Here is a 9161-nt window from a genome sequence, read left to right as displayed (position 1 = left end):
TCCCTCTGCTCCCAGGAATACGAAGTAATGACCAAGATGCTGTAATAATCGTGTTGCTCCAGGCAGCTGCAGAAAATTACAAACTAGAGCCTTGGGAGCAATTTGGGGCTGGTTCCAGGATGTGGAGTGGCTCAGAGAGAGTGAGAAGTGAGGTGGCAGCAGATGGGCTGGGGGGCTGGGGTGGTACTCCCTGCTGGCCAGTCCACAGAAACTGTGTCCCTGGCTCCCTGGTCATCCCTAGATTTTGTTGCAGGGTGACTGCTGGGGCACCCGGACTCCAGTTGCTGGGCAGACACTGGGAGGGATACCTGAGGTGTGACTCCTGGAAGCTCACAGATGCCACTCTATCCTGCAGCTACATCCTGTTCTGCCAGCTGGAGCCCAGTCCTAGTTGGCCAGCAGATCACTCAAGGCCAAGAAGAATTGGGCATCTTTATGCTCAGGGTTGAGTGAATGTCCAGGCTGGCAGTGTAGTCTCTTCCTCAGCAGCGGGAACACAGGTGGGCCCTTGGTTGCACTGGGTCAGCTCCTCCTGCTGTGAGGACAAGGAGGACATTGGGAAGCTTTTCCTGGTGTCCCCTGAAGGCCAGGAGAAGAGAGAATGGCCCCACCCCATCCCAGTTCCTTTTCCTTCAGGTTCCTTCTCCAGGGGAAAGATTCATGATGCAACCTTAGGGCTCCATCCCTTCACCATCGCTGCTCCACTGCTCCGCTGCTCCATGTGAACTTGGGTCCCCAGCCTCCCTGCCCTTCCTTATGCAATTCTGTTTGAGGCAGGAAGAAAGCCCCTGGGGGCCTCCAGCCTGTCAGCTGCGTCATGGCCACTCCTCTCTGGCTGGGACCTGATGGATCAGGGATGGGTTCTCATTTGCCAAGATAGGGGCCTATAAACTTGGTCAGGGGAAATCCCACATGCCCTCTTGCTGGCCGAAGTAATTCCTGGGGCTAGTGGTTTTGAATTCCATGTTCTCAAATAATGACCAGTTTACACACCCAGAAGTGCTGTTACTGACTCATTCCAAGTTGGTGGCTGGGCCCAGCCCATAGAGCTTGTAGCCGCCTGTGTTCTTTTCCACCATCGTGTAATGCGGTCACGTAATGGGGGGTGTGAATTTTTCTTGTTGGGAGCTTTGACAGATGACGTATGAAAGGGCGGGGAAGATGAGTTCCACTAGGGCGAGGCCACCAAACTGACGATCTGTGGACATGCATGGACACAGCCTTAGCTATCATAACACTTCCCATACAGTAACGGCTCTGAGCTTACCCCGAGTGACCACTCCATGGTCAGAAGCCAAGGGTGACCACCTGGCCTTTTGAACATCGCGCCTGTAACACCCTGAAACATCCTGTAAGAGCAAGGACCAGATGAATTGCTAGGCAGCTCTGAGTTATTCCCCTCCATCCGAAGGCCGCAGGTGTCACTCAACACACTGCAGGGCTGGCCTCTGCCAGGAAGGCCTTTTCTGTGCAGCCGAGAGCAGAGTGTATAAATCCTGATTCCCGACAGCCTGGGCCCTTCCTGACATGGCACAGCCCTCCAGGGCTATGATTTGCTAAAGGAAAGACGGGTGAGACTAAACCTCCAAAATAGAGACATGCCAGTTTCCAGGGGTGACTGGGCCAGGGGAAAGGCAAGGGTGCCCAAAGGGTTTCTGCTGAGGGATCGTGACACCCCCAACAGCCAGTCCTGCATGTGGCAATATTCGTAACTCTCGTGCCTAATGATGTAGCAAAGAAGGGACAACCTAATGAATCTTAGGACATCCATTTGTCAAAAGCACCTCTAGAGGCATCCAGAAGAGAACCACACTTGCAGCAATGGTCAATGTCTCTTAATCTTTTTTTTAATGTTCATGTAAATTTAACATAAAAAATATACGCAAACACTCAAACTTATTTATAACTGAATAAGAAAGAAGTGTAACAACAAAATCCATGCTTTTGCAGTTGGCCACCCTTTCAGAGCTGGCAATTATAACTGCCTTCTTCCATTGCCCACTGCCATGTTTCCTGTGTCCTCAGCAAGCACCTCAGTTGATTGTCACAGGACTTGGTGATGCTAGGAGCCCTACAGAGTCTCCTGTGTTCCTGACCGCCACATAGAGCAGCAGTCCTATTCCTTTCCAGTCAAGACCGGTCACCCAGACAGTATAGAAACCGCCTTCTTTGTCTGTCGCTTCAGAGGCATAAGGTACTGTAAGTTGGTGGGAGGCCGTCTTAATTTCCAGTCCATTGAAATCAATGTGTTTCCTGGGAGAAACTTCCTTCCTCTTGCAATGAAGACTTCTAGACTAGCCGGCTATGAGGACCCACGGACATGAAGCATAGATTATGCCAGGGTTGCTAGAAGTAAAGTGGCAATAGTAGGGGGTGCCACATGCATGTCTACCCTTGATTGCTGGACTTACGAATCCTGGCTATGGGGAAATCAGTGCTATATAAGGGACACTGATTTAGGGCCTAAGCATCCTCGTGGGAGATATTGCCCCAGCCTAGTAAGGTATTGCCACCTAGTTGGTGCTTCAACTCAATCTTCACAAGCCCATTCTCTGTCAAGTCAGCTGCTTCGGGATGATGGAGACAGGGAAAGGCCAGTGAATTCGTGAGGACAGGCCCACTGCCACACCTCATTCCTGTGCAGTGAGCCCCTTGATCAGAAGCCATGCTAAGTGGGACACTGTGATGGTGGGTAAAGGACTCTGTGAGTCTACAGATGGGAGTTAACAGAGACACTGTATGAAGAAAAGGCTATCCTGTATCTAGCATAGGTGTCTCTAAACCAATTAGAAAAAAATACTGCCCTTCCCAGGGTAGAAGGTGTTTGAAATAATCACCTACCACGGGGTAGATGTCTGATCGCCCTGGGGCGTAGTGCCATGTCCCTGTTTTGGTTGAGGCTCCTGACAGATTTGGCACAGCAGTGTCTGTGGGAGGCCAGGCTTGATGAGCGGAAGTCCGTGATGCTGAGCCCAACCAGAACTCCACACTTGACATGCTGACCACTGTGTGCATGACCCAGTGGGCCTGACGGGAGTGGCTAGGGAGAGAGGCTGAACAGTATCCAGGATCATTCTATCCACTGGATTATTAATCTTCTCTGCTGACATCACCCATTGGTGAGCATTCTTACAGGTCCCAAATAGATTCACTTTTTTATTTTTATTTTTTTGCCCATTCAGGACCTGTGAGTAATAAATCTTGGTCTTCCAAGTTTAGCGATGATTTTTACTAAGGTGCATCTTGCAATTCTAATAGGAACTGCAAGGGCCAGTCTGGCTACGGCACTGACTCTGGACAAGGAATGTCTGTGAGCACTGCCAAAACAGCACGGGCCCAAGCCAACTACTCAGGCTCTCTTACCTGATAGCATCATCACCAGCAGGTGAAGCCTGGCAGAACACACAGCTACTTTCAAATATAAAATGCAGTGTTGATAACTCTAGTCACTGTGCTGTACACTGCATCCCCAGAACTTCACAGCTCAAAGTCTGTAGCCTATGACCAGCCTCTCCCCATTTGCCCATCCCCTCAACCCTGGCAACCACCATTATACTCTCTGTTTTTATAAATTCAGTGGTTTTATTTCTTATTTATTTTAAAAATATTTATTTATTTTAAATTTGTTTTTGAGTTCAATATTACTTAGCTTTTATGTATAAGTAAAATCATACAGTATTGTATTTCTTTATCTGACCTATTTCACTTAGCATAATGCCCTCAAGGTCCATTTATGTTGTTGCAAATGGTAAGGTGTCCTTTTTTATGGCTGAATTGTATATACATACATTTATATATCACATTTTATTTTTTAAATTAAATTTATTGAGGTAACACTGATTAATAATAATATATGAATTTTAAGTGTACAATTCTATCCTACATCATCTGTATATTGTATTGTGTGCTCACTACCCAAAGTCTAGTCTACTTCTGTTCACTTTTGTGAATGTTGTAAGACTGAGATCCAATTTCATTCTTTTGCAAGTGAAAATACACTTTTCCCAACACCATTTATTAACAAGACTATCCTTTTCTAGTTGATTATAATGGCTTTCTTGTGAAATATTAGTTGACCATAAAGGTATGGGTTTATTTTGGGGCATATGATTCTGTCCCATTTCCCTATGTGTCAGGTTTTATGCCTGTACCATGCTACTTTTATTTTATAGCTTTGCAATGTGGTTTGAAATCAGGAAATGTGATGCCTCCAGCTTTGTTCTTTTTAAGAATGCTTAAACGTTCAAAGTCTCTTGTGGTAACAGAAGATTTTTAGAATTTTTGTTTTTGTTTATGTGGAAAATGCCATTGGAATTTTCATAGAGATTGCACTTAACTGTAGACAGCTTTTGATAGTATAGGCATTTTAATGGTATTAATTCTTTCAAGCCGTGAACACAGTTTATCTTTCCATTTTATTTGTGCCTTTTTCAGTTTTTCCAAGTCATGTTTCCTGGGTAGCTGATTTCTAAAGACTAAGAAAATGAGGAGAAATATTGTATTTAAATAAAACAATATAACAATTCAAACATTTGAGCCTTCATTCTACACAGGACTTGAAAAGACACTCATTTCCTAGAAAGACAAACAGAAAGAATTTTTTGCCTTGAGAGAAGTTATTTTCTGGAAGGAGAGAAAAGAAAAAGACAAAAGTTGAAAAGAGAAGTAAACTTTTCAAGTGCAGAGATTAGTTTGGTACTCACTAAACTGAGAAGTCTTTGAGTTTGTTCAAATGAATCGCATAAACGACGACACTAATAGTCAAACGCAGACACATGAAAAAGCTATTGGGACACAGCTTTCTGTAAAATGAGTTTTTATTATCTGACCATAACCACACAAACCTAGTGCCAACTGATAAAGCAACAACCTGGGGGCTGGGACCGCAGGAGGACACTGAATAGGGTGAGGGATGAACATGATCAGCGCAGCAACGAGATTAAACCTTGTGCGATCTCCTGGCCTGAGCCCGGCCTGCGCACCCCTGACCATGGCCGACGGGGCAGGAAAAGGGGCTGCTCAGCCAGAAGGCTGGAGCAGCACAAGGCTGGGAGGAAGGTCGACCAGAAGTGATTGGACACCAGGGACCACCAGGGACACCAGGTTGTAAGGGACACTGGGACCACCAGGGACACTAGATTCCTACAGGGATATCTATATCCTCAAAGAGCACTAGGGCTCATCATGTACTCTTGGATCTACCAGGGACAATTGGAAACAACAGGAACACTGGAGTTTAGCAGGAACAATGGGTTCTTCTAGGGACCCTAGATCCACCAGGGACACTGATGTCTTCCAGAGGCACACAGATGCACTAGACACCAGGGTCCAACAAGGCGCTGAAGTCCTCCAGGGAATCTGAGGTCCAGAAAATACACCAGGGACACTATGGTCCTCTGGGGACACATGGATCCACCAAAGAAACCAGTACCCAACAGGAACAGCAGGGTCTACCAGAGATACATGGATTCACTAGGGATATGAAAATCATCCAGGAACACTAGAATCCCCCAATGTAGGAACATTGGAGTCCTACATGGTCACCTGGATCCTCCAAGGTCATCATGGTCCACCCTGGACACTTATATCCTCTAGGGACACTAGGATCCACCAGGAACACCAAAATGAACCAGGGACACTGGGAAACTTTAAGTACAGTGGGATTCTCCATGAACCCTTGGATCCTCCAGGGACCCTGGAGTTTCCCTTGGTTGTGAGGGAAACTGGGAATCACTTGGGACTCTGGGATCTGTCAGGGACACCGGGGTCTTCCAGGGATGTTGGAATACACCAGAAATCTTGGATCCACCAGGCACACTGACAACCACCAGGGACATGGGGATCTGCCAAAACACCAGGGTCTACCAGGGACACTGAGATCCATCAAGGACTCAAATATCCACCATGAATACCAGCGTCTGCCAATGACACTGGGTTACCCAGGGACACATGAATACACTACAGATCCCCAGGGTCCTCCAGGAACACTGGGTTCTACCAGAGAAACCAAAATCCACCAGGTCTAATGAGGGTCTTCTGAAAATGCATGATCTCCAGAGACACCAGTTTCCTCCAGGAACACTTAGATCTACTAGGGTCACTGGAACATACCAGAGACACCAGGATCCACCAGAGAAACCAAGGTCCTCTATGGACACTTGGATCCACTGGGGTCCTTGAGAGAAACAGGGGTCCACCAGGGACACTGGGATCCCCTGGTGGAATTTTTCTGTCTACCAAAGACAGAAAAATTCACCAAAGACAATGGGTTCCACTGGGGATACATGAATCCACAAGGGACATCATGGTCCACGAGGCATACTGGGGTCCACCAAGGACACACAAATCCACCAGAGACACCACAATAAACCAGGGACACCAGAGAATGTTAGGGAACAGTGGAAACTTTCATGGACACTCAAATCCTCCAGGTGCTCAAAAGCCAATAAGTTATGAAAGACTCCTAGAATCACATGGGACAATGAGATATGGCAGGGATACTGTTCCTTCCAGGGATACCAGGATCTACAGAAATCTTGGATACATCAGGGACACTGACATCCACAAAGGACAGTAGTGTCCACCAGAGACACCAGGGTCCTCCAGGGACACTGGGATCCAACAGGGACACTGGAAACCACCAGGGACACCAGAGCCTTCCAAGGACACTTTGATCTACCGAGATGCTATAATCCATTGGACACTGGGTTCCCCCAAGGACTCCAAAGTCCTCAAGAAACACTATGTTCCAACAGAAACACTGGAATCCACTAAAAACACTGGAGTCCACCAGGGACACCAGGATCCCTCAAGGACACAAATGTCCGGCAGGGATATCAGAGTCAACCAATGACACTGGGATCTTCCAGGGACACTTGAATTTACCATGGAATCCCAGGGTCCTTCAGGAAAACCGGGGTCTACCAGAGACAACTAAACCCACCATGGACAATGCAGTCCTGTGAAGACATGTGGATCTAACAGAGACATCAGAGTTCACCAGGGACACTGGGGTCCACCAGAGATGCTTGGATCCACCAAGGACACTGAAATACACGAGGGACAATGGGATCCACCAGGGACACCTGGGTTCTCCAGGGCCACCAAATTGTGAGGAACACCTGGATCCACTGGGGACACATCAGTCCACCATGTACATTTTCCTCCAGGGACACCGGTGTCCTCCAGGGACTTTGGATCCAGTAAGGATACCAGGGTCCTCCAAGGACACTTTTTCTCACCAGGGACACCAGGATCTACCAGAGACACCAAAGTCCACCAGAGAAATATGGATCCACCAGGGACACTAGAGTTTACCAGGGATAGCAAATTCCAAAGGTACACTTAGATCCACCAAGGACATGGGATCCACCATGGACACTAGGATTCAAAAGAGACATTGGGACCCCCCAGAAACACCTGTATTTGACAGGACAGCAGGTCAACTGGGGACACACGGATCCACCAAGGACATTGGGATCCACCTCAGATGCCAGTATCCACCAGGGACACTGTGGTCCTTCAAAAACACTGTGGTCCTCCAGAAACATTTGTCTCCTCCATGGACACCAGTGTACTCCAGGATGATCAGGAAGCTGGGAACACAAGGGTCCTGCAGAGTCACCAAGTTCCACTAGGTACATTGAGTTATTCCCAGAAGGCCTGTATTTACCAGAGAAACAAAAATCCACCAGGGACACTTGGATCAACCAGGGAAACCAGAGTCCACCAGGGACAATGGGGTCCTTCATGGACACAAGTGTCTTCCAGGAACCCTAGATCTAATGAGGACCCTAAGGTTTTCCAAGGAACACCTGGAACCTCCAGGGAAACCAACATCTACCAAGGACAATTGGATCCACCAAGAACACCAAAAAACTATCTGAGGCAGCAAGTCTCACCCAGATCCATGGCCTGGGGCAAGAAGGAGTCTTTGGGGGCATCTGATAAAAGGATGAATACTGGACTTTGTCACTCAGAATGGAATAAAAAGGCCACAAATTATCGGAATGGGAAAGGGACAAAAGCCATTTTGGATTTTAATAAGCAGAAATTAATTGTAATTAAAGAATTATTGCAATGAAATTAAAATAGCCCTTATTGACCCTCCCTATGAAAAGATTAAAAAATGCTTAAGTTCATTTTCAGTTAGGTATTACAAGATTCAAAAGAGGAGAGCAACATAGTCAACCTCATGGCAGAATACTCACCCTTCCCATTTTCTTGAAAGTCAAATGCTGAGGTACAGAATTTTCTAGCATTCCAACTATCTCTTCCATAACATGTGCCAAGGGAGATGGTGACTTCTATATCACCTGTGGGAACCTGTAGAGCTCAAGAAATGCTCCAATCTGGAAAGACAGAGGAGAGGTGGCCCCTCCAATGTCAGCCACTGACTTAGTCTGCCTCCGGCAACTGAAATTGGGGGCGGTGGGATCCCCTCCAGACAGCTAACTCAGGGAGCTCTCCATGGTCCTGCCATCACTGTGGTAGGTGTTGTAGACACGGTATCCCAGAGAAATGCTGGGCGGAAGACCCAGGTCCCTGTTGATCTCCTCCACGGTAAATTTCAGAGCCTGGGCCTGCTGAAAGTGTTGGTGGAGCTACCTGCAGGGAAAGGAGAGAGTCACCAATCCACTCTGGACTTTCAAGAGACTGTAATTTCTGGTTGAGCCAAATTATAGAACCATATAGTTCAGGGAGTCACTAACCATTGACAACAATGGCCTTCCCAGTACCTTTGGGCATATATGGGCCCTATTATGAATAGTGAAATACGCATCTCTAGATAAATGTAATCACATAATTGCAAGTCACAATCTTCTGTTTTCCAGTACATATACACATCTCTTCCATCTTGAAAAGAATAGATTCTATTTGTTATCAATTTTCTCTCATCCTCTTGATACCCAAGCTTTTAGAAATAATTATTTCCATGATCCTTTTTTACAGTCTTACCTCTTATTTTCTCAACCTACTGAAGTATGGCTTTTAATACAACTCAACCCAACTGAAAATACCCCTCCTTTTTTTTTTTTTCTATTTAGGAATCTGGGAGCATATAATTAGATTAACCACAATCTATGGATCATAACACTGAGAAAAAATTGAAATCCTATTTTGAGTGCCCTGAATAATTCTTAGCACTTGGTAGCCGATCG

The sequence above is a fragment of the Pteropus alecto genome, unplaced genomic scaffold (genome assembly GCF_000325575.1).
Source record: "Pteropus alecto unplaced genomic scaffold, ASM32557v1 scaffold78, whole genome shotgun sequence".
NCBI lineage: Eukaryota > Metazoa > Chordata > Mammalia > Chiroptera > Pteropodidae > Pteropus > Pteropus alecto.
Note: the sequence above shows the minus strand (reverse complement) of the source record.